Source organism: Mobula birostris, chromosome 18 (genome assembly GCF_030028105.1).
Source record: "Mobula birostris isolate sMobBir1 chromosome 18, sMobBir1.hap1, whole genome shotgun sequence".
In the NCBI taxonomy this organism is placed as follows: Eukaryota; Metazoa; Chordata; class Chondrichthyes; order Myliobatiformes; family Myliobatidae; genus Mobula; species Mobula birostris.
Genome location: NC_092387.1, coordinates 11,168,783 through 11,192,850, shown reverse-complemented (window position 1 = coordinate 11,192,850; position 24,068 = coordinate 11,168,783). Strand labels below are relative to the sequence as shown.

Below are 24,068 nucleotides of genomic sequence, written 5' to 3'. Positions count from 1 at the left end.
CTCCCCGTGACCTGCCCTGTAGCACTGTCTGTGTGCAATTTGCTCAGACTCCCTGTGACCTGCCCTGTAGCGCTGTCTGTGTGCAATTTGCTCAGTCTCCCCGTGAACTGCCCTGTAGCGCTGTCTGTGTGGAATTTGCTCAGTCTCCCCGTGACCTGCCTGTAGCGCCGTCTGTGTGGAATTTGATCAGTCTCCCCGTGACCTGCCCTGTAGCACTGTCTGTGTGCAATTTGCTCAGACTCCCTGTGACCTGCCCTGTAGCGCTGTCTGTGTGCAATTTGCTTAGTCTCCCTGTGACCTGCCCTGTAGCGCCGTCTGTGTGGAATTTGCTCAGTCTCCTTGTGACCTGCTCTGTTGAGCCGTCAGTGTGGAATTTGCTCAGTCTCCCCGTGACCTGCCCTGTAGCGCTGTCTGTGTGCAATTTGCTCAGTCTCCCCGTCACCTGCCCTGTAGCGCTGTCTGTGTGCAATTTGCTCAGTCTCCCCGTGACCTGCCCTGTAGCGCTGTCTGTGTGGACTTTGATCAGTCTCCTTGTGACCTGCCCTGTAGCGCCGTCTGTGTGGAATTTGCTCAGTCTCCCTGTGACCTGCCCTGTAGCGCCGTCTGTGTGGAATTTGCTCAGTCTCCCTGTGACCTGCCCTGTTGAGCCGTCTGTGTGGAACTTGCTCAGTCTCCCCGTGACCTGCCCTGTAGCGCTGTCTGTGTGCAATTTGCTCAGTCTCCCCGTGACCTGCCCTGTAGCGCTGTCTGTGTGCAATTTGCTCAGTCTCCCCGTGACCTGCCCTGTAGCGCTGTCTGTGTGGAATTTGCTCAGTCTCCCAGTGACCTGCCTGTAGCGCCGTCTGTGTGGAATTTGATCAGTCTCCCCGTGACCTGCCCTGTAGCACTGTCTGTGTGCAATTTGCTCAGACTCCCTGTGACCTGCCCTGTAGCGCTGTCTGTGTGCAATTTGCTCAGTCTCCCCGTGACCTGCCCTGTAGCGCTGTCTGTGTGGAATTTGCTCAGTCTCCCCGTGACCTGCCTGTAGCGCCGTCTGTGTGGAATTTGATCAGTCTCCCCGTGACCTGCCCTGTAGCACTGTCTGTGTGCAATTTGCTCAGACTCCCTGTGACCTGCCCTGTAGCGCTGTCTGTGTGCAATTTGCTTAGTCTCCCTGTGACCTGCCCTGTAGCGCCGTCTGTGTGGAATTTGCTCAGTCTCCTTGTGACCTGCTCTGTTGAGCCGTCAGTGTGGAATTTGCTCAGTCTCCCCGTGACCTGCCCTGTAGCGCTGTCTGTGTGCAATTTGCTCAGTCTCCCCGTCACCTGCCCTGTAGCGCTGTCTGTGTGCAATTTGCTCAGTCTCCCCGTGACCTGCCCTGTAGCGCTGTCTGTGTGGACTTTGATCAGTCTCCTTGTGACCTGCCCTGTTGAGCCGTCAGTGTGGAATTTGCTCAGTCTCCCCGTGACCTGCCCTGTAGCGCCATCTGTGTGGAACTTGCTCAGTCTCCCCGTGAACTGCCCTGTAGCGCTGTCTGTGTGCAATTTGCTCAGTCTCCCTGTGACCTGCCCTGTAGCGCCGTCTGTGTGGAATTTGCTCAGTCTCCCTGTGACCTGCCCTGTAGCGCCGTCTGTGTGGAATTTGCTCAGTCTCCCTGTGACCTGCCCTGTAGCGCCGTCTGTGTGGAACTTGCTCAGTCTCCCCGTGACCTGCCCTGTAGCACTGTCTGTGTGCAATTTGCTCAGTCTCCCCGTGACCTGCCCTGTAGCGCCGTCTGTGTGCAATTTGCTCAGTCTCCCCGTGACCTGCCCTGTAGCGCTGTCTGTGTGGAATTTGATCAGTCTCCTTGTGACCTGCCCTGTTGAGCCGTCAGTGTGGAATTTGCTCAGTCTCCCCGTGACCTGCCCTGTAGCGCCGTCTGTGTGGAATTTGCTCAGTCTCCTTGTGACCTGCCCTGTTGAGCCGTCAGTGTGGAATTTGCTCAGTCTCCCTGTGACCTGCCCTGTAGCGCCGTCTGTGTGGAATTTGCTCAGTCTCCCTGTGACCTGCCCTGTAGCGCCGTCTGTGTGGAACTTGCTCAGTCTCCCCGTGACCTGCCCTGTAGCGCTGTCTGTGTGCAATTTGCTCAGTCTCCCCGTGACCTGCCCTGTAGCGCTGTCTGTGTGCAATTTGCTCAGTCTCCCCGTGACCTGCCCTGTAGCGCTGTCTGTGTGGAATTTGCTCAGTCTCCCAGTGACCTGCCTGTAGCGCCGTCTGTGTGGAATTTGATCAGTCTCCCCGTGACCTGCCCTGTAGCACTGTCTGTGTGCAATTTGCTCAGACTCCCTGTGACCTGCCCTGTAGCGCTGTCTGTGTGCAATTTGCTCAGTCTCCCCGTGACCTGCCCTGTAGCGCTGTCTGTGTGGAATTTGCTCAGTCTCCCCGTGACCTGCCTGTAGCGCCGTCTGTGTGGAATTTGATCAGTCTCCCCGTGACCTGCCCTGTAGCACTGTCTGTGTGCAATTTGCTCAGACTCCCTGTGACCTGCCCTATAGCGCTGTCTGTGTGCAATTTGCTTAGTCTCCCTGTGACCTGCCCTGTAGCGCCGTCTGTGTGGAATTTGCTCAGTCTCCTTGTGACCTGCTCTGTTGAGCCGTCAGTGTGGAATTTGCTCAGTCTCCCCGTGACCTGCCCTGTAGCGCTGTCTGTGTGCAATTTGCTCAGTCTCCCCGTCACCTGCCCTGTAGCGCTGTCTGTGTGCAATTTGCTCAGTCTCCCCGTGACCTGCCCTGTAGCGCTGTCTGTGTGGAATTTGATCAGTCTCCTTGTGACCTGCCCTGTTGAGCCGTCAGTGTGGAATTTGCTCAGTCTCCCCGTGACCTGCCCTGTAGCGCCGTCTGTGTGGAATTTGCTCAGTCTCCCTGTGACCTGCCCTGTAGCGCCGTCTGTGTGCAATTTGCTCAGTCTCCCCGTGACCTGCCCTGTAGCACTGTCTGTGTGCAATTTGCTCAGTCTCCCCGTGACCTGCCCTGTAGCGCCGTCTGTGTGCAATTTGCTCAGTCTCCCCGTGACCTACCCTGTAGCGCTGTCTGTGTGGAATTTGATCAGTCTCCTTGTGACCTGCCCTGTTGAGCCGTCAGTGTGGAATTTGCTCAGTCTCCCCGTGACCTGCCCTGTAGCGCCGTCTGTGTGGAATTTGCTCAGTCTCCTTGTGACCTGCCCTGTTGAGCCGTCAGTGTGGAATTTGCTCAGTCTCCCCGTGACCTGCCCTGTAGCACTGTCTGTTTGCAATTTGCTCAGTCTCCCCGTGACCTGCCCTGTAGCGCTGTCTGTGTGCAATTTGCTCAGTCTCCCCGTGACTTGCCCTGTAGCACTGTCTGTTTGCAATTTGCTCAGTCTCCCAGTGACCTGCCCTGTAGCGCTGTCTGTGTGGAATTTGATCAGTCTCCTTGTGACCTGCCCTGTTGAGCCGTCAGTGTGGAATTTGCTCAGTCTCCCCGTGACCTGCCCTGTAGCGCCGTCTGTGTGGAACTTGCTCAGTCTCCCCGTGACCAGCCCTGTAGCGCTGTCTGTGTGCAATTTGCTCAGTCTCCCTCTGACCTGCCCTGTAGCGCCGTCTGTGTGGAATTTGCTCAGTCTCCCTGTGACCTGCCCTGTAGCGCCGTCTGTGTGGAACTTGCTCAGTCTTCCCGTGACCTGCCCTGTAGCGCTGTCTGTGTGCAATTTGCTCAGTCTCCCCGTGACCTGCCCTGTAGCGCTGTCTGTGTGCAATTTGCTCAGTCTCCCCGTGACCTGCCCTGTAGCGCTGTCTGTGTGGAATTTGCTCAGTCTCCCAGTGACCTGCCTGTAGCGCCGTCTGTGTGGAATTTGATCAGTCTCCCCGTGACCTGCCCTGTAGCACTGTCTGTGTGCAATTTGCTCAGACTCCCTGTGACCTGCCCTGTAGCGCTGTCTGTGTGCAATTTGCTCAGTCTCCCCGTGACCTGCCCTGTAGCGCTGTCTGTGTGGAATTTGCTCAGTCTCCCCGTGACCTGCCTGTAGCGCCGTCTGTGTGGAATTTGATCAGTCTCCCCGTGACCTGCCCTGTAGCACTGTCTGTGTGCAATTTGCTCAGACTCCCTGTGACCTGCCCTGTAGCGCTGTCTGTGTGCAATTTGCTTAGTCTCCCTGTGACCTGCCCTGTAGCGCCGTCTGTGTGGAATTTGCTCAGTCTCCTTGTGACCTGCTCTGTTGAGCCGTCAGTGTGGAATTTGCTCAGTCTCCCCGTGACCTGCCCTGTAGCGCTGTCTGTGTGCAATTTGCTCAGTCTCCCCGTCACCTGCCCTGTAGCGCTGTCTGTGTGCAATTTGCTCAGTCTCCCCGTGACCTGCCCTGTAGCGCTGTCTGTGTGGAATTTGATCAGTCTCCTTGTGACCTGCCCTGTTGAGCCGTCAGTGTGGAATTTGCTCAGTCTCCCCGTGACCTGCCCTGTAGCGCCGTCTGTGTGGAACTTGCTCAGTCTCCCCGTGAACTGCCCTGTAGCGCTGTCTGTGTGCAATTTGCTCAGTCTCCCTGTGACCTGCCCTGTAGCGCCGTCTGTGTGGAATTTGCTCAGTCTCCCTGTGACCTGCCCTGTAGCGCCGTCTGTGTGGAATTTGCTCAGTCTCCCTGTGACCTGCCCTGTAGCGCCGTCTGTGTGGAACTTGCTCAGTCTCCCCGTGACCTGCCCTGTAGCGCTGTCTGTGTGCAATTTGCTCAGTCTCCCCGTGACCTGGCCTGTAGCGCTGTCTGTGTGCAATTTGCTCAGACTCCCCGTGACCTGCCATTTAGCGCCGTCTGTGTGGAATTTGCTCAGTCTCCCTGTGACCTGCCCTGTAGCGCCGTCTGTGCGCAATTTGCTCAGTCTCCCTGTGACCTGCCGTGTAGCACTGTCTGTGTGCAATTTGCTCAGTCTCCCAGTGACCTGCCCTGTAGCGCCGTCTGTGTGCAATTTGCTCAGTCTCCCCGTGACCTGCCCTGTTGAGCCGTCAGTGTGGAATTTGCTCAGTCTCCCCGTGACCTGCCCTGTAGCGCTGTCTGTGTGCAATTTGCTCAGTCTCCCCGTGACTTGCCCTGTAGCACTCTCTGTTTGCAATTTGCTCAGTCTCCCAGTGACCTGCCCTGTAGCGCTGTCTGTGTGCAATTTGCTCAGTCTCCCCGTGACTTGCCCTGTAGCACTGTCTGTTTGCAATTTGCTCAGTCTCCCAGTGACCTGCCCTGTAGCGCTGTCTGTCTGCAATTTGCTCAGTCTCCCCGTGACCTGCCCTGTAGCGCTGTCTGTGTGGAATTTGATCAGTCTCCCCGTGACCTGCCCTGTTGAGCCGTCTGTGTGCAATTTGCTCAGTCTCCCCGTGACCTGCCCTGTAGCGCCGTCTGTGTGGAATTTGCTCAGTCTCCCCGTGACCTGCCCTGTAGCACTGTCTGTTTGCAATTTGCTCAGTCTCCCCGTGACCTGCCCTGTAGCGCTGTCTGTGTGCAATTTGCTCAGTCTCCCCGTGACTTGCCCTGTAGCACTGTCTGTTTGCAATTTGCTCAGTCTCCCAGTGACCTGCCCTGTAGCGCTGTCTGTGTGCAATTTGCTCAGTCTCCCCGTGACCTGCCCTGTAGCGCTGTCTGTGTGCAATTTGCTCAGACTCCCCGTGACCTGCCATTTAGCGCCGTCTGTGTGGAATTTGCTCAGTCTCCCTGTGACCTGCCTTGTAGCGCCGTCCGTGTGGAATTTGCTCAGTCTCCCTGTGACCTGCCCTGTTGAGCCGTCAGTGTGGAATTTGCTCAGTCTCCCCGTGACCTGCCCTGTAGCACCGTCTGTGTGGAATTTGATCAGTCTCCCCGTGACCTGCCCTGTAGCGCTGTCTGTGTGCAATTTGCTCAGTCTCCCCGTGACCTGCCCTGTAGCGCTGTCTGTGTGCAATTTGCTCAGACTCCCCGTGACCTGCCATTTAGCGCCGTCTGTGTGGAATTTGCTCAGTCTCCCTGTGACCTGCCCTGTAGCGCCGTCTGTGCGCAATTTGCTCAGTCTCCCTGTGACCTGCCGTGTAGCACTGTCTGTTTGCAATTTGCTCAGTCTCCCCGTGACCTGCCCTGTAGCGCCGTCTGTGTGCAATTTGCTCAGTCTCCCCGTGACCTGCCCTGTTGAGCCGTCAGTGTGGAATTTGCTCAGTCTCCCCGTGACCTGCCCTGTAGCACTCTCTGTTTGCAATTTGCTCAGTCTCCCAGTGACCTGCCCTGTAGCGCTGTCTGTGTGCAATTTGCTCAGTCTCCCCGTGACTTGCCCTGTAGCACTGTCTGTTTGCAATTTGCTCAGTCTCCCAGTGACCTGCCCTGTAGCGCTGTCTGTCTGCAATTTGCTCAGTCTCCCCGTGACCTGCCCTGTAGCGCTGTCTGTGTGGAATTTGATCAGTCTCCCCGTGACCTGCCCTGTTGAGCCGTCTGTGTGCAATTTGCTCAGTCTCCCCGTGACCTGCCCTGTAGCGCCGTCTGTGTGGAATGTGCTCAGTCTCCCCGTGACCTGCCCTGTAGCACTGTCTGTTTGCAATTTGCTCAGTCTCCCCATGACCTGCCCTGTAGCGCTGTCTGTGTGCAATTTGCTCAGTCTCCCCGTGACTTGCCCTGTAGCACTGTCTGTTTGCAATTTGCTCAGTCTCCCCATGACCTGCCCTGTAGCGCTGTCTGTGTGCAATTTGCTCAGTCTCCCCGTGACTTGCCCTGTAGCACTGTCTGTTTGCAATTTGCTCAGTCTCCCAGTGACCTGCCCTGTAGCGCTGTCTGTGTGCAATTTGCTCAGTCTCCCCGTGACCTGCCCTGTAGCGCTGTCTGTGTGCAATTTGCTCAGACTCCCCGTGACCTGCCATTTAGCGCCGTCTGTGTGGAATTTGCTCAGTCTCCTTGTGACCTGCCCTGTAGCGCCGTCTGTGTGGAATTTGCTCAGTCTCCCTGTCACCTGCCCTGTTGAGCCGTCAGTGTGGAATTTGCTCAGTCTCCCCGTGACCTGCCCTGTAGCGCCGTCTGTGTGGAATTTGATCAGTCTCCCCGTGACCTGCCCTGTAGCGCTGTCTGTGTGTAATTTGCTCAGTCTCCCCGTGACCTGCCCTGTAGCGCTGTCTGTGTGCAATTTGCTCAGACTCCCCGTGACCTGCCATTTAGCGCCGTCTGTGTGGAATTTGCTCAGTCTCCCTGTGACCTGCCCTGTAGCGCCGTCTGTGTGCAATTTGCTCAGACTCCCTGTGACCTGCCCTGTAGCGCTGTCTGTGTGCAATTTGCTCAGTCTCCCCGTGACCTGCCCTGTAGCGCTGTCTGTGTGGAATTTGCTCAGTCTCCCCGTGACCTGCCCTGTAGCACTGTCTGTTTGCAATTTGCTCAGTCTCCCCGTGACCTGCCATGTAGCGCCGTCTGTGTGCAATTTGCTCAGTCTCCCCGTGACCTGCCCTGTAGCGCCGTCTGTGTGGAATTTGCTCAGTCTCCCCGTGACCTGCCCTGTAGCACTGTCTGTTTGCAATTTGCTCAGTCTCCCCGTGACCTGCCCTGTAGCGCTGTCTGTGTGCAATTTGCTCAGTCTCCCCGTGACTTGCCCTGTAGCACTGTCTGTTTGCAATTTGCTCAGTCTCCCAGTGACCTGCCGTGTAGCGCTGTCTGTGTGCAATTTGCTCAGTCTCCCCGTGACTTGCCCTGTAGCACTGTCTGTTTGCAATTTGCTCAGTCTCCCAGTGATCTGCCCTGTAGCGCTGTCTGTGTGCAATTTGCTCAGTCTCCCCGTGACCTGCCCTGTAGCGCTGTCTGTGTGGAATTTGATCAGTCTCCCCGTGACCTGCCCTGTTGAGCCGTCTGTGTGCAATTTGCTCAGTCTCCCCGTTACCTGCCCTGTAGCGCCGTCTGTGTGGAATTTGCTCAGTCTCCTTGTGACCTGCCCTGTTGAGCCGTCAGTGTGGAATTTGCTCAGTCTCCCCGTGACCTGCCCTGTAGCGCTGTCTGTGTGGAACTTGCTCAGTCTCCCCGTGACCTGCCCTGTAGCACTGTCTGTTTGCAATTTGCTCAGTCTCCCCGTGACCTGCCCTGTAGCGCTGTCTGTGTGCAATTTGCTCAGTCTCCCCGTGACTTGCCCTGTAGCACTGTCTGTTTTCAATTTGCTCAGTCTCCCAGTGACCTGCCCTGTAGCGCTGTCTGTGTGCAATTTGCTCAGTCTCCCCGTGACCTGCCATTTAGCGCCGTCTGTGTGGAATTTGCTCAGTCTCCCTGTGACCTGCCCTGTAGCGCCGTCTGTGTGCAATTTGCTCAGTCTCCCTGTGACCTGTCCTGTAGCGCTGTCTGTGTGCAATTTGCTCAGTCTCCCCGTGACCTGCCCTGTAGCACTGTCTGTTTGCAATTTGCTCAGTCTCCCCGTGACCTGCCATGTAGCGCCGTCTGTGTGCAATTTGCTCAGTCTCCCCGTGACCTGCCCTGTAGCGCCGTCTGTGTGGAATTTGCTCAGTCTCCCCGTGACCTGCCCTGTAGCACTGTCTGTTTGCAATTTGCTCAGTCTCCCCGTGACCTGCCCTGTAGCGCTGTCTGTGTGCAATTTGCTCAGTCTCCCCGTGACTTGCCCTGTAGCACTGTCTGTTTGCAATTTGCTCAGTCTCCCAGTGACCTGCCCTGTAGCGCTGTCTGTGTGCAATTTGCTCAGTCTCCCCGTGACTTGCCCTGCAGCACTGTCTGTTTGCAATTTGCTCAGTCTCCCAGTGATCTGCCCTGTAGCGCTGTCTGTGTGCAATTTGCTCAGTCTCCCCGTGACCTGCCCTGTAGCGCTGTCTGTGTGGAATTTGATCAGTCTCCCCGTGACCTGCCCTGTTGAGCCGTCTGTGTGCAATTTGCTCAGTCTCCCCGTGACCTGCCCTGTAGCGCCGTCTGTGTGGAATTTGCTCAGTCTCCTTGTGACCTGCCCTGTTGAGCCGTCAGTGTGGAATTTGCTCAGTCTCCCCGTGACCTGCCCTGTAGCGCTGTCTGTGTGGAACTTGCTCAGTCTCCCCGTGACCTGCCCTGTAGCACTGTCTGTTTGCAATTTGCTCAGTCTCCCCGTGACCTGCCCTGTAGCGCTGTCTGTGTGCAATTGGCTCAGTCTCCCCGTGACTTGCCCTGTAGCACTGTCTGTTTTCAATTTGCTCAGTCTCCCAGTGACCTGCCCTGTAGCGCTGTCTGTGTGCAATTTGCTCAGTCTCCCCGTGACCTGCCATTTAGCGCCGTCTGTGTGGAATTTGCTCAGTCTCCCTGTGACCTGCCCTGTAGCGCCGTCTGTGTGCAATTTGCTCAGTCTCCCTGTGACCTGCCCTGTAGCGCTGTCTGTGTGCAATTTGCTCAATCTCCCCGTGACCTGCCCTGTAGCGCTGTCTGTGTGCAATTTGCTCAGACTCCCCGTGACCTGCCATTTAGCGCCGTCTGTGTGGAATTTGCTCAGTCTCCCTGTGACCTGCCCTGTAGCGCCGTCTGTGTGGAATTTGCTCAGTTTCCCTGTGACCTGCCCTGTAGCGCCGTCTGTGTGGAACTTGCTCAGTCTCCCCGTGACCTCCCCTGTAGCACCGTCTGTGTGGAATTTGCTCAGTCTCCCCGTGACCTGCCCTGTAGCGCCGTCTGTGTGGAATTTGCTCAGTCTCCCCGTGACCTGCCCTGTAGCGCCGTCTGTGTGGAACTTGCTCAGTCTCCCCGTGACCTGCCCTGTAGAGCCGTCTGTGTGGAACTTGCTCAGTCTCCCCGTGACCTGCCCTGTAGCGCTGTCTGTGTGGAACTTGCTCAGTCTCCCCGTGACCTGCCCTGTAGCGCTGTCTGTGTGGAATTTACTCAGTCTCCTTGTGACCTGCCCTGTAGCGCTGTCTGTTTGCAATTTGCTCACTCTCCCCGTGACCTGCCCTGTAGCACTGTCTGTTTGCAATTTGCTCAGTCTCCCCGTGACCTGCCCTGTAGCGCTGTCTGTGTGGAATTTACTCAGTCTCCCTGTGACCTGCCCTGTTGCGCTGTCTGTTTGCAATTTGCTCACTCTCCCCGTGACCTGCCCTGTAGCACTGTCTGTTTGCAATTTGCTCAGTCTCCCCGTGACCTGCCCTGTAGCGCTGTCTGTGTGCAATTTGCTCAGTCTCTCCGTGACCTGCCCTGTAGCACTGTCTGTGTGCAATTTGCTCAGTCTCCCAGTGACCTGCCCTGTAGCGCTGTCTGTGTGCAATTTGCTCAGACTCCCCGTGACCTGCCCTGTAGCGCTGTCTGTGTGCAATTTGCTCAGACTCCCCGTGACCTGCCGTTTAGCGCTGTGTGGAATTTGCTCAGTCTCCCCGTGACCTGCCCTGTAGCGCCGTCTGTGTGGAACTTGCTCAGTCTCCCCGTGACCTGCCCTGTAGAGCCGTCTGTGTGGAAATTGCTCAGTCTCCCCGTGACCTGCCCTGTAGCGCCGTCTGTGTGGAACTTGCTCAGTCTCCCCGTGACCTGCCCTGTAGTGCCGTCTGTGTGGAATTTGCTCAGTCTCCCCGTGACCTGCCCTGTAGCGCTGTCTGTGTGCAATTTCCTCAGACTCCCCGTGACCTGCCCTGTAGCGCTGTCTGTGTGCAATTTGCTCAGTCTCCCTGTGACCTGCCCTGTAGCACTGTCTGTTTGCAATTTGCTCAGTCTCCCCGTGACCTGCCCTGTAGCGCCGTCTGTGTGGAATTTGCTCAGTCTCCCTGTGACCTGCCCTGTTGAGTAGTCAGTGTGGAACTTGCTCAGTTTCCCCGTGACCTGCCCTGTAGCGCTGTCTGTGTGGAATTTACTCAGTCTCCCTGTGACCTGCCCTGTAGCGCTGTCTGTTTGCAATTTGCTCACTCTCCCCGTGACCTGCCCTGTAGCACTGTCTGTTTGCAATTTGCTCAGTCTCCCCGTGACCTGCCCTGTAGCGCTGTCTGTGTGGAATTTACTCAGTCTCCCTGTGACCTGCCCTGTAGCGCTGTCTGTTTGCAATTTGCTCACTCTCCCCGTGACCTGCCCTGTAGCACTGTCTGTTTGCAATTTGCTCAGTCTCCCCGTGACCTGCCCTGTAGCGCTGTCTGTGTGCAATTTGCTCAGTCTCTCCGTGACCTGCCCTGTAGCGCTGTCTGTGTGCAATTTGCTCAGTCTCCCAGTGACCTGCCCTGTAGCGCTGTCTGTGTGCAATTTGCTCAGACTCCCCGTGACCTGCCCTGTAGCGCTGTCTGTGTGCAATTTGCTCAGACTCCCCGTGACCTGCCGTTTAGCGCTGTGTGGAATTTGCTCAGTCTCCCTGTGACCTGCCCTGTTGAGCCGTCAGTGTGGAACTTGCTCAGTCTCCCCGTGACCTGCCCTGTAGCGCCGTCTGTGTGGAATTTGATCAGTCTCCCCGTGACCTGCCCTGTAGCGCTGTCTGTGTGCAATTTGCTCAGTCTCCCCGTGACCTGCCCTGTAGCGCCGTCTGTGTGGAATTTGCTCAGTCTCCCCGTGACCTGCCCTGTAGAGCCGTCTGTGTGGAAATTGCTCAGTCTCCCCGTGACCTGCCCTGTAGCGCCGTCTGTGTGGAACTTGCTCAGTCTCCCCGTGACCTGCCCTGTAGCGCTGTCTGTGTGGAATTTGATCAGTCTCCCCGTGACCTGCCCTGTAGTGCCGTCTGTGTGGAATTTGCTCAGTCTCCCCGTGACCTGCCCTGTAGCGCTGTCTGTGTGCAATTTCCTCAGACTCCCCGTGACCTGCCCTGTAGCGCTGTCTGTGTGCAATTTGCTCAGTCTCCCTCTGACCTGCCCTGTAGCGCCGTCTGTGTGGAACTTGCTCAGTCTCCCCGTGACCTGCCCTGTAGTGCCGTCTGAGTGGAACTTGCTCAGTCTCCCCGTGACCTGCCCTGTAGCGCTGTCTGTGTGCAATTTGCTCAGTCTCCCTGTGACCTGCCCTGTAGCACTGTCTGTTTGCAATTTGCTCAGTCTCCCAGTGACCTGCCCTGTAGCGCTGTCTGTGTGCAATTTCCTCAGACTCCCCGTGACCTGCCCTGTAGCGCTGTCTGTGTGGAATTTGCTCAGTCTCCCCGTGACCTGCCCTGTTGAGCCGTCTGAGTGGAACTTGCTCAGTCTCCCCGTGACCTGCCCTGTAGCGCCGTCTGTGTGGAACTTGCTCAGTCTCCCCGTGACCTGCCCTTTAGCGCCATCTGTGTGGAATTTGCTCAGTCTCCCCGTGACCTGCCCTGTAGCGCCGTCTGTGTGGAACTTGCTCAGTCTCCCCGTGACCTGCCCTGTAGCGCTGTCTGTGTGGAATTTGCTCAGTCTCCCTGTGACCTGCCCTGTAGAGCCGTCTATGTGGAACTTGCTCAGTCTCCCCGTGACCTGCCCTGTAGTGCCGTCTGTGTGGAACTTGCTCAGTCTCCCCGTGACCTGCCCTGTAGCGCTGTCTGTGTGGAACTTGCTCAGTCTCCCCGTGACCTGCCCTGTAGCGCCGTCTGTGTGGAATTTGCTCAGTCTCCCCGTGACCTGCCCTGTAGCGCCGTCTGTGTGCAATTTGCTCAGTCTCCCCGTGACCTGCCCTGTAGCGCCGTTGTGTGGAATTTGCTCAGTCTCCCTGTGACCTGCCCTGTAGCGCTGTCTGTGTGCAATTTGCTCAGTCTCCCCGTGACCTGCTCTGTAGCGCCGTCTGTGTGGAATTTTCTCAGTCTGCCCGTGACCTGCCCTGTAGCGCCGTCTGTGTGGAATTTTCTCAGTCTCCCCGTGACCTGCCCTGTAGCGCCGCCTGTGTGGAATTTGCTCAGTCTCCCCATGATTACGTGGGTTTCCTTCAGGTAGTCCTGCCTCCTCCCACATCCCAAAGGTGTACAGGTTGGTAAGTTAATTAGCCACTGTAAGCTGCCCCCAGTGGTAAAATCCGGAGGGAGTTGATGGGATTGTAATAAAGTGAGGAGATGAATGTACGTTGAGTGTAAATGTGTGATGGATGGTCTGAAGGGCCTGGTTCCACACTGTATCTTTCTATGATGTGATGGCTTTCATCTTCTGCCTACTTCTGACCGAACATAGACTGAGGCTGACACCTACCCCATAGCTATTTATTTTTGAGATCCATACAGCGCAGAATAGGCTCTTCTGACCCATCCGGAACATGGCACCAGCCACCCACCAATTTAACCCTAGCCTAACCACGGGACAATTTACAATCACCAATTAACTTACTAAGTGGTACATCTTTAAGTCAGGAGGAGGAGAAGATGGCGGCACAACGCAACGCACGCAGCCTCTCCGGTGATGAATATCTGTAATCTGTCAAGTAGGAGGCCGTGCACAATTCTGATTTGATGGAGACGGACGTGAGAGCACAGAAGAACATCTGGTGAAGCTTCTGAAATGCCTGCCATAAACACAAAATAATCTGCAGATGCTGGGGTCAAAGCAACACTCACAACATGCTGGAGGAACTCAGCAGTTCGGGCAGCATCCGTGGAAACGATCAGTGGACATTTCGGGCTGGAACCCTTCGTCAGGACTGTGGAGGGAAGGGGCAGGGGCCCTATAAAGAAGGTGGGGGGAGGGTGGGAAGGAGAAAGCTGGTAGGTTCCAGGTGAAAAACCAGTAAGGCGAAAGATAAAGGGGTGGGGGAAGGGAGGCAGGGAGGTGATAGGCAGGAAAGGTGAAGAAAGAATACGGGAAAACACAATGGGTAGTAGAAGGAGGCGGAACCATGAGGGAGGTGATAGGCAGCTGGGGGAGGGGGCAGAGTGACATAGGGATAGGGAAAGGGAGGGGGAGGGAATTAACGGAAGTTGGAGAATTCTATGTTCATACCAAGGGGCTGGAGATTACCTAGATGGTATATGAGGTGTTGCTCCTCCAACCTGAGTTTAGCCTCATCATGGCAGTAGAGGAGGCCATGTATGGACATATCTGAATGGGAATGGGAAGCAGAGTTGAAGTGGGTGGCTACCGGGAGATCCTGTCTGTTTTGGCGGACGGAGTGGAGGTGCTCGACGAAGCGGTCCCCCAATCTGCGTCGGGTTTCACCGATGTAGAGGAGGCCGCACCGGGAGCATCGGAAGCAATAGATGACCCCAACTGGCTCTCGGTTTAAAATGTTATCTTTGGGTTGCATCCTCCCTCTTTCTGGCATGCCAAATCATGCATCCAAATCTTCAAATGTTCTGTGTAGATTGTGAAGCCCTTTGGAGCACCAGACCAGACACCAGCAATCCACCCAGCTTCAAGCCTCTCCCTGGACTTGACCCTCACTGACTGCTTGCCGTGTTCCTGACGTTCTTCCAGGAGATTGAGCTTGAGAGGGATAATAAATCAGCCATGATTGTATGACAGTGCAGACTCAATGCCCTGATTCTGTTCCTATGGTTTATTGTCTTATGGTCTTGTGACTCGAGCTTTAGACAGAGTTCTCTATTCAAGATTCAACATTACTTATTGTCATTCTTCAGTGCTTGAGTGTAAAAGGGAATGAAATGATTGTTACTCTGGATCCGATGCAGCACAAAAACACAATAGGCATAAAGAATGCATTAAAGAAACAAAAACACCACAATAAATATAAAAGCAATCCTATGAAACACAATATACAAGTAACTGGTATGTACTCTAATTGCATCCACATGAAGTGACACTAGGTGATGCTATGTAGTGGTGTGGGGAGGGTTACTGAGTGGTGGTATTGATCAGCCTGATAGCTTGGGGGATGGAATTGTTTCTGAGTCTACTGGTCCTGGCGTGGGTGCTACACAGATTCTTCCCTGATGGGAGGAGGACAAACAGTCCATGAGCAGTGTTTCTAATCGATGGGACACAACCAATATTTGGTACAGTCCCAACATGCCCTCCATCTTCTGTGTAAAGATTAAAGATGAGCTTTATTTCCATGAGTCAAAGGAAGTGTCCAAACTGGTTTCTTAACTACCTTAAAGTCAACCCGTTAGTGCTGCTGCTTCACCATGCAAGACACCTGGTTCGATCCTTACATTTGCGGTTTCCACCTTGACCACGCAGACTTCTTCTGTGACCTCCAGTCCCTCCTATATCGCATAGATGTGCTGGTAAGTTAGTTTACCCGAGTGTAGGTAAGTGGTAAAACAAATCAACTGGTAAATTTGTTTAGTATTATTAGGCGTTCTGAGGTACAGTGGGAAAAATGTCTTGCATACCATTCATACACATCTATTCATTACAATAATGCACAAGGTAAAACAACAACAGAGCTGAATAACGTGCAGTGCAGCTAGACAACAACAAAGTAGACTGTGAGGTCAAGAGTATATCCTCCTCACACCAGAGAACTGTAGCTAGAGTCTGATAACAGTGGGATAGAAACTGTCCTTGAGCCTGGTGGTACATACTTTCAGGCTTTTGTATCTTCTGCCTGATGGGAGAGGGAGAAGAGAGAATGCCAGAGTGGGTAACACATGCAGAATCCTGGAGGAACTCAGCAAGTGTGGCAGTATCTATGGAGAATAATTAACAGCCAATGTTTCGGGCCAAGATAGCAGCTTTATCGAGCCAGGGAGCAGTGTAGATGGGTCCATGCAGAGTAGGTTGTTTTCCATGATGCGCTGAGCTGTGTCCAGAGCTCTCTGCAGTCATGGGCAGAGTAGCTGCCATGCCAAACCACGATGCATCCAGATAGTGAATTGATAAAAAACTGGTGAAGGTCAAAGGGGACATGCCAAATATCTTTAGTCTCCTAAAGAAGCAAAGGTGTTGCTCAGATTTCCACCATGCTGTCGACATTTTTGGACTATTAGTAATGCTCATTCCTAGGAATTTTAAGTTCTCAATTCACTCAACCTCAGCACCATTGACGTAACCAGGAGCATTTTACACACTCCACTCCTTCCTAAATTCAATAATCAACTCTTTTTTTTTTACATTAAGGGCTGTGGTCATGATATCATGTCATTAGGATTTCTATCTCCTTCGTACACTCGACTCACCCTTATTGGAGATATGGCCGGCTACAGTGCTATCATCTGCAAACCTGTAGACACCGAGTTAGAGCAGAGTCTGGCCATGCAGTTGTGAGTGTACGGGGAGAAGAACAGGGGACTGAGGATGAAGCCTTGCAGGACACCAGTGTTGAGGATAATCATGGTGGAGATGTTGTTTACCCTGTTGATGCTGGTGTGTTGGTTGTGTTGTCAAGGATCTAGTTTCAAAGGAATGTGTTAAGTCCTCGGTCTAGGAACTTGGAGACAGGTTTTCTTGGAATTATAGAATGAAGGGTGGAGGTGTTATCAATAAATAGTAGCCTGATTTGGTGGAAATTGATGGAAATGGAAAGGAAAAATGGCAGGAGAGAAGTGAGAGAGGGGCAATGGAACTGACAGGATTGCTCTGCTGGAACCTGATTGGTTGAACGGCCTCCTAAGTATTTATCTACCTTACTCATGATCTTTAGGGATCTGTGGCCCTCTGTTCCTCTACACTCCTTCATATCTGTCATTTAATGTGAATGTCCTCAAATTGTTCACCCTCTCCTATGCATTACCCCACACTCCCGTGGACCAAGTTCCACTTCTCACCTCTCTGGCCACCAGTCCATTCACTGGAGTTGTCAGCCTGCCCATTGTAAGTGAGTTAGCAACAGGCGAGGAGTGATTATAAAATGTGACAGGTGTGTAACCACTGGTGCCGTTAGCAGTGATTGCTAGAATAACGCATTTAGTCAGACATTTTAAATGCCTTGCTAGTCAGGCGCTGTGACAAGGATCCAGCTGTTGCCTGCAGCTCACTGTTCACTTATTAACTTACTGGAGTCCACAGCTCAGTCATTTATCAACAGGCTGGTTTATGTACCCAGAGGTGGAAAAGAGAGTTGTTATTTTCAGAGCCATTTGTTGCCGTTTTTAATGAAAAAGGATTGAGTTGCCAATTCACTTGGTCCTGAGAGAGCTTTTGTTAAAGAGAAAGTTAACTAAGAACTTCACTGGGAGAAGTGTATTTTTTTTCCACCGTGCCTCAATATATCAATGACACCAGAGCACGATTGAAGGGACAATGTTAACCGAGGGTGTTCAAGAAGAGAGACAATATATCAATGACACCAGTGCACAATTAAAGGGACAATGTTAGCCGAGGATGTTCAAGAAGGACGACAGAGTGTAGGAAGCTACAGGACAGTTAGATTAATGTCAACCATGGGCAACTTTCAGAACCATCATAACAGGGCACTTAGAAAAATCCAGGGTCACGGTAAAGTCAATATGGTTTAAAAAAGAGGCTTGTTTGACTAGTTAACAAAGCCGTGAAGAAAGCGGTACATGCTGTGGGCAAAGGTGGATGTAGCAATGGGTTCAAAGGTGGAGGTGGAGACAACAGCCTGGGATTCATGTGATTATGAGCTGGAATTAGAGGACGTAGGCATTTCTGCGGAATGAAGTATGTTGCATTTATCACCTGCAAAACAATATTCTGATGGGCACAGGCAAAGTGCTGGAGGAGCTCAACTGATCAGGCAGTGCCTATGTGGGGCAATAGACAATCAACGTTCTGGGCTGAGACCCTTTATGAGGTCTGACAAAGGGAGTTTGAGGGTGTGTGTGCATTGATCAAGATTTTCTGCATGTGCTGTCCCTCGTGTCTAATATTCTGATGGGAATTGACAGCAGACAAGTTTAGAAGTCAGTCCTCTGATTCAAAGACATTTGCCTCTGGGTAAGGTAAAAGCTGGTTAGGACTGAGATAACATTTTCTTTTGGTCATTGGATCCTCCATCTCCAGCCAACATCCATTCATTAGCAACATTGAAGGCTTCAGTCGAACACTTTGGAAGCCAGAGTTTATGGTTGGTGAGGGGACTACAAGGATGAGGTAGAGTTTCAATCCCAATCTTATTGAACAGTTAAACATGCTCAAGGACCAACTAGCTGGATCACTCCTGCTCCTTCTCTTCAATGTATTCTTGTCTAGAAATTAACTCCTGCACATGCAGTCAAAGACTGCCTGTGGATCAGGGCAGCCTGCTGCTTTGTGAAGTGCAGCAGAGTTCTGACCAGGGAATGAAGGAGGTTACAACACCATGACCACCTCAGACCCTGCTGCAGATGCAGCTGACAAACTCAGCCCACTGTCAGCTGGCTCAGGACAGATGTCTTTTGCTTCTTAGGCAAGACACTGAGCTGCGGAAAATTACGGCCCGCCTCTGACAGATTCAGCTCATTAAAAAGTCAGATTCCCAAACTAACAGCAGGAGAGATTTTACACATTCAGTCCGAAGACCAGACTTCACCCACTGTGAGCACTCCTGGGAAACTCAACCTTGAACATCAATGAGTCTTCCAGGTTACAAAAGGGAACAAAGGGTTAATTGAATGAAATCAACTCTGAAAGGTTACAATAATTGACACAGATGTTCAGGACAGCTCTTGGTTTCCTGAAAGAAGATACTATACATCTGGGAATGTTTGACAATGGGTCTTTAAAATTATGAAAAGCACAGGTGTCAGAGAAGTTGTTTCTGCCAATCAGAAGAGAAAAATCTAGGCTTCATAAATTGAAAAGATAGTTATTATTCAGGGGAATCATCTTGCCATTACCTTATTAGATCCTGGCCCACAGCCCAGTAGAATGGATAGATCTAAAGCAGAGCTGAAAAAGTGTATCAAGAATAAATGGATAAAGTATGGATCAGGAAGATAGAAGTGAGGTAGCTCATGTGGTGTATGATTGCTGACCACATTTGGACTGATGGTTTTATGCTGTAAAGGTTCTGTATAAAGTTGGCTGGATGTTTCATCTGGAAAAGTCAATGAATTCTCTGAATATCTGCCAACTGCACTCTCCCTGCACGGAGACAGTTTCAGAACATCACCTAGTGATAGAACATCTCTCACGGGGACAGTCTGTAGAACATCACCCACTGGTAGAACATCTCTTACTGGGACATTCTGTAGAGCATCACCCAGTGGTAGGAGATCCCTCACTGGGACAGTCTGTAGAACATCACTCAGTGGTAGGAGATCTCTCACTGGGAGACTGTAGAACCTCACCCAGTGGTAGGAGATCTCTCACTGGGACAGATTGTAGAATCTCACCCAGTGGTAGAATTTTTCTCACTGGGACAGTCTACAGAACCTCACCCAATGGTAGAAGATCGCTCACTGGGAATATAGATGCCTAATTCCTTGAAAGTGTCATCACAGGAAGATAGGGTCGCAAAGAAAGCTCTTGGCAGATTGGCCTTCATAAATCTATGTATCGAATACAGGAGTTGGGATGTTATGTTGAAGTAGTGCAAGACATAGGTGAGGCCCCATTTGGAGTATTGTGTGTAGTTTTGGTCACCTACCTACAGGAAAGATGTAAATAAGATTGAGAGTGCAAAGAAAATTTACAAGCATGTTGATGGGACTTGAGGACCTGGGTTACAGGGAAAGGCAGAATAGGTTAGGAGTTTATTCCCTAGAACGTAGAATATTGAGGGAAGATTTGACAGCGGTATACAAAACTATGAGGGGTATAGATAGGGTAAATGCAAGCAGGCTTTTCCTACAGAGGTTGGGTGGGACAACAGCTAGAGGTCATGGGTTAGGGGTGAAAAGTGAGAAGTTTAAGGGGAACATGAGGGGTATCTTCTTTACTCAGAGGGTGGTGAAAGTATGGAATGAGCTGCCAGCACAAGTGGTGAATGTGGGTTTGATTTCAACATTTAAGAGAAGTTTGGATAGATGCATGGATGGGAGGAGCATGGAGGTCCATGGTCCAGGTTGATGGGACTAGGCAGATTAATGGTTGTGCATGGACTAGATGGGCCAAAGGGCCTGTTTCTGTGCTGTAGATTTTTATGACTGTGGCCAGTAGCATCACTTTCTAGGAATAATGGATCTGTATTTCTCAATCCCTTTGTTTTACCACAAACTCCATGCCCTATCCTTCACTGTTTAAGTCCTATCCAGGTTAGTTCTCCCAAAGTGAAAAACCTCACACTTGTCTGCATTAAATTCCATCTGCCATTTTTTCAGCACATTTTCTCAGCTGGTCCAAATCATGCTGCGAGCTTTGCTGGCCTTCCTTGCAGCCCACACTGTCCCCAATCTTGGTGCCATCCACAAATTTTGTTGATCCAGTTTACCACATTATCAAATAAATCATTAAAATGGGTGATAAACAAAAATGGCCCCAGTACCACTAAGCATAGGTTTCCAACCAGAGAGGCAAGTATTTACTTACAGACTCTGCTTTCCCCTGAAAATTCAATGCTAAACCCAATTTCATCCTGAATGCCAAGCGACTTAACGTTCTTGACCAGCCTCCTATGCTGGTGTTTGTCAAAAGTCTTGCTAAGGTCACACAGAAAACATCCAATGCCTTTCCTTCATCAAACCTCCTTGTAACCTCCTCAAAAAGCCCTTATAAGATTGGATAGGTATGACCTACCACATACAAAGTCATGTTGAATCTCCATAATCAGGCTCTGTTTGTCCAAATACTTACATATCCTGTCCTCAGAATACCAGCCCAATAAGTTACCCATGACTACTATCTATAATTTCACAGCTTATTCTCAGAGCCTTTCTTGAACAATGGAACAAAATTTGGTATCATATACATAGATCAGTGCCTTTGGGATTCTCTTTCACCTCATCTCCCAGAGCCACATCATGTCCTGTTTTAGATTTCCTAATTTCTCTACGAGGTGGTTGGGCACCATAGTAGCGTTGCAGTCAGTGCGATGCTATTATAGCCCAGGGTGTTCTGGAGCTCTTTTTTTTTGTAATTTATTTTTTATTGAAGTTTATCATCAAACAAACATTTCCATAAGATGTATTTCAGATACTGTACATATATATCATACAATCATATTTGCCACAAACCTCCACATAATATTTATCTGAGGTATACACCTATAGAAAAGAGAGGAAAGAAAGAACAAGCAAAGGGAGAAAACTATGTACAAGGAGGGAGTGATTTTTTTTACAACATATTCATTGATTTGTGAGAATAAAATCAGGCCTATGGGGTGTTATGTAGTTGAACCATTTTTCCCAGTATGAATCAAATTGTTCCAATTTATGATTAACAGATGCTGTTATCTTCTCCATTTTGTAAATGTCCATTGTAATTTCTATCCATGCGTTTAAAGTTGGGCTCTCCTGTGATAACCATTTCCTGGTAAGGGTCTTTTTACCAGCCACCAGCAGTACATTCATTAAATATGTATCACCTTTCAACATTTCTTGAGGTATATACCCTAAATATATGGTCTTACTTTCTAAGGGTATTTCATATTTAAAAATGTCTTGTAGAGCATTATGTATCCCACTCCAATAGTATTTGATAATGGGGCAAATATGATAATAGTTTGCATTTTGATTTCCACAATTTCTCCAGCAAACAGGGAGGTTACTATCATAATTGGAATTATGAGAGGGTGTAATAGAATATCTTATCAAGTTTTTCCATCCAAACTCCCTCCATTTCTGTGAACTGGTACACTTCCATTGATACCTCCATATTATTGTCCATTCTTCCTCAGATATTATTATCCCTCCTTCCTTCTCCCATTTTGTTTTAATGTAGGAAGTCGAATGTGTTTTAAGATTTGACAAACCCTTATAAATGCTTGAAATGATTCTACTACCGTTATCTGAATTATATGCTTTTCTAAATAGCTCTATCAAACATGTACTTGCCTTGGTTACATTTTTAACCGTCCTATTAACATACGGTCGCATCTGTAGATATCGATAAAAGTCTTGTTTTTCTAATAAGTGTTTCTCTTTAATCATTTCAAAACTGAACAGTGTTCCTTCTTTCATTATATTGCAAATAGCTGTTATTCCTTTAGCTGTCCAGTCCTTAAATCTAGCATCCAGTTTATTCAGCGTAAAATCTGAGTCACATGCACACCATTTAAGAATTGCAGTATCTTCCTCTAGTTTATATTCTTTTATAATAATTTTCCATATTTTAAGAGTCCATTTCACCCATGGATTATCAATAGTATTTATGTACCTTTGTAGGTTGTTATCAGCCAAAATTGCCTGTATGGGGATGGAAAGTATCCTCTCCTCAATGTTTTTCCATTGAGCGTCATATGATGGGTTGCACCAGCATATCACAGCTCTCAACTGTGCTGCAAAATAATAATCTCTAATAGAAGGTAGGCCCCATCCCCCCTTTTCCTTGGCTAATTGCAAAGTTTTGAGATGAACTCTAGGCCTTTTACCTTGCCATATATATCTTGTGGGCACGTGGCCAAGTGGTTAAGGCATTCAACTAGCGATCTGAAGGTCGTGAGTTCGAGCCCAGGCCGAGGCAGCGTGTTGTGTCCTTGAGCAAGGCACGTAACCACACAGTGCTCTGCGGCGACACTGGTGCCAAGCTGTATGGGTCCAAATGTTCTTCCCTTGGACAACATCGGTGTCATGGAGAGGGGAGACTTGCAGCATGGGCAACTGCTGGTCTTCCATACAACCTTGCCCAGGCCTGCGCCCTGGAGAGTGAAGACTTTCCAGGCGCAGATCCATGATCTCACAAGTCTAATGGATGCCTTTATTTTATATATCTTGATAACATTTTGTTCCATTCGTTGAATTGATTCTGATTAATCTCTATTGGTAGGGTCTGAAAGAGATATAATAGTCTGGGCAATATATTTGGTGTTCTGGAGTTCTGAGCTCAACTCTGGTGCCATCTGTAAGGAGTCTGCAAGTCTTCTCCATGCATGGGCTTTCCACAGTTGCCTCCCACAGTCCAAAGCTGTAGCAGGTAGGTTAATTGTTCATTCTAAACTGTCCCGTGAGTAGGTTAGGAGGTAATTGGGTTTGTTGGGGAGGTTGCTGGGGTGACATGGCTCAAAGTTCCGGCGGGGTTACTCCACACTGTATCACTAAATGAAATAAAGTGTTCTTTTACCATTTGTGTACTCCTCAGGCCTCACTTGCTCCTAACGGCCTCTGGCTGATATGCAGAGAGCAGCGAGCATCAGGTACGGGCTGCCGGTGGATGTGGTTGCATCTGGTACATTAGTATTTAGGAAGCAATTAGATAGGTACGCGGAGAGGTGGCCTTTGGGAGATTTATGGACTGAACATGGGAAATTGGGATTAGCTGGTGCACAAACCAGAAGCAATTATGTGTCTGCATTACAATGCCAACAGAGAATACTACTGTAAACCAGGCAATAATAACAGCCATGGAAACAGGCTACTGCATCAAATAACTTGTGCCTAATGTTACACTAACACCTTTTTTTTAATTCTTCCCCATATTCCCACAACTCCTCCCAGTTTTACTACTCACCTGCAAGCAAAAGGCAACTAACTTACTTAGGTCTTTATTCTACCATCTGCAGTTCTTTTTCTTTTAATTTTCATTTACTATAACATTTGGTCTGATTATATCTGCCAATTAACCTCCCAACCCACATGCATTTGTGGGAGGAAACTGGAGGGAAGTTCAGGAGAAAGACATACAAACTCTGCACAGACAGCACCAGAAGTCAGCATTGAACCTGGGTAGCAAGAGGTGTGAGTCAGAAGCTCTACTAGCTTTGCCACTGCACTCCCCGAACCACAATGCTGACAGTCCAAGGATTAGAACAGTGCTGATCAAGGACAATCACAGGTTAACTGATATGACAGTGACCACTTAACCAATTGTAAAAGGCTTTGGGATTGTCAAGGTTTTGAAAGGTACTACAGAGTACAATTGAGTCCTGATGAAGGGTCTCAGCCCAAAACATTGACTGCTTATTCCCCTTCATAGATGCAGTCTGACTTGCAGAGTTCCTCCAGCATTTCATGTGTTACTACAAAATACGATGTGTTACAACGTGGAGTATCACCAAATGTGTGTCTGGCCAACTCACTCAGTGTAAATGGAAGCAAATCCTTTCAAGAAAGGAAATTGTATTGCCAGGTTCATTTTCCCAAATGATTTGAAATCAGAGTTTGAAATTTATAATTTTTGATCTAAAATTGCCCAGTAATTCTATTAAAATAATGCCTGAGGAACTTCATCGTTTCTGTTCGAGGATTACAAAATGACTTGAGAAAATGCATTCACCTTTAAGAACGAAAGGCTGAGTAGGTTTCCGCTCAGACTGCAACATCAGCTCGTCAAAAGTTTATTTTGAAAAGGATAAAAGCGAAAAGTGATTAGAGGGTAGCATAGGGAGGAGGGGCGTCA

General features: G+C 50.5%; 1 protein-coding gene across 2 annotated transcripts in view; it reads right to left on the bottom strand.

The window, feature by feature from the left end:
* roraa (RAR-related orphan receptor A, paralog a) overlaps positions 1-24,068 on the bottom strand; it is a 616,780-nt gene that overhangs the window by 577,513 nt on the left and 15,199 nt on the right. The gene's annotated exons all lie outside the window — the stretch shown is intronic.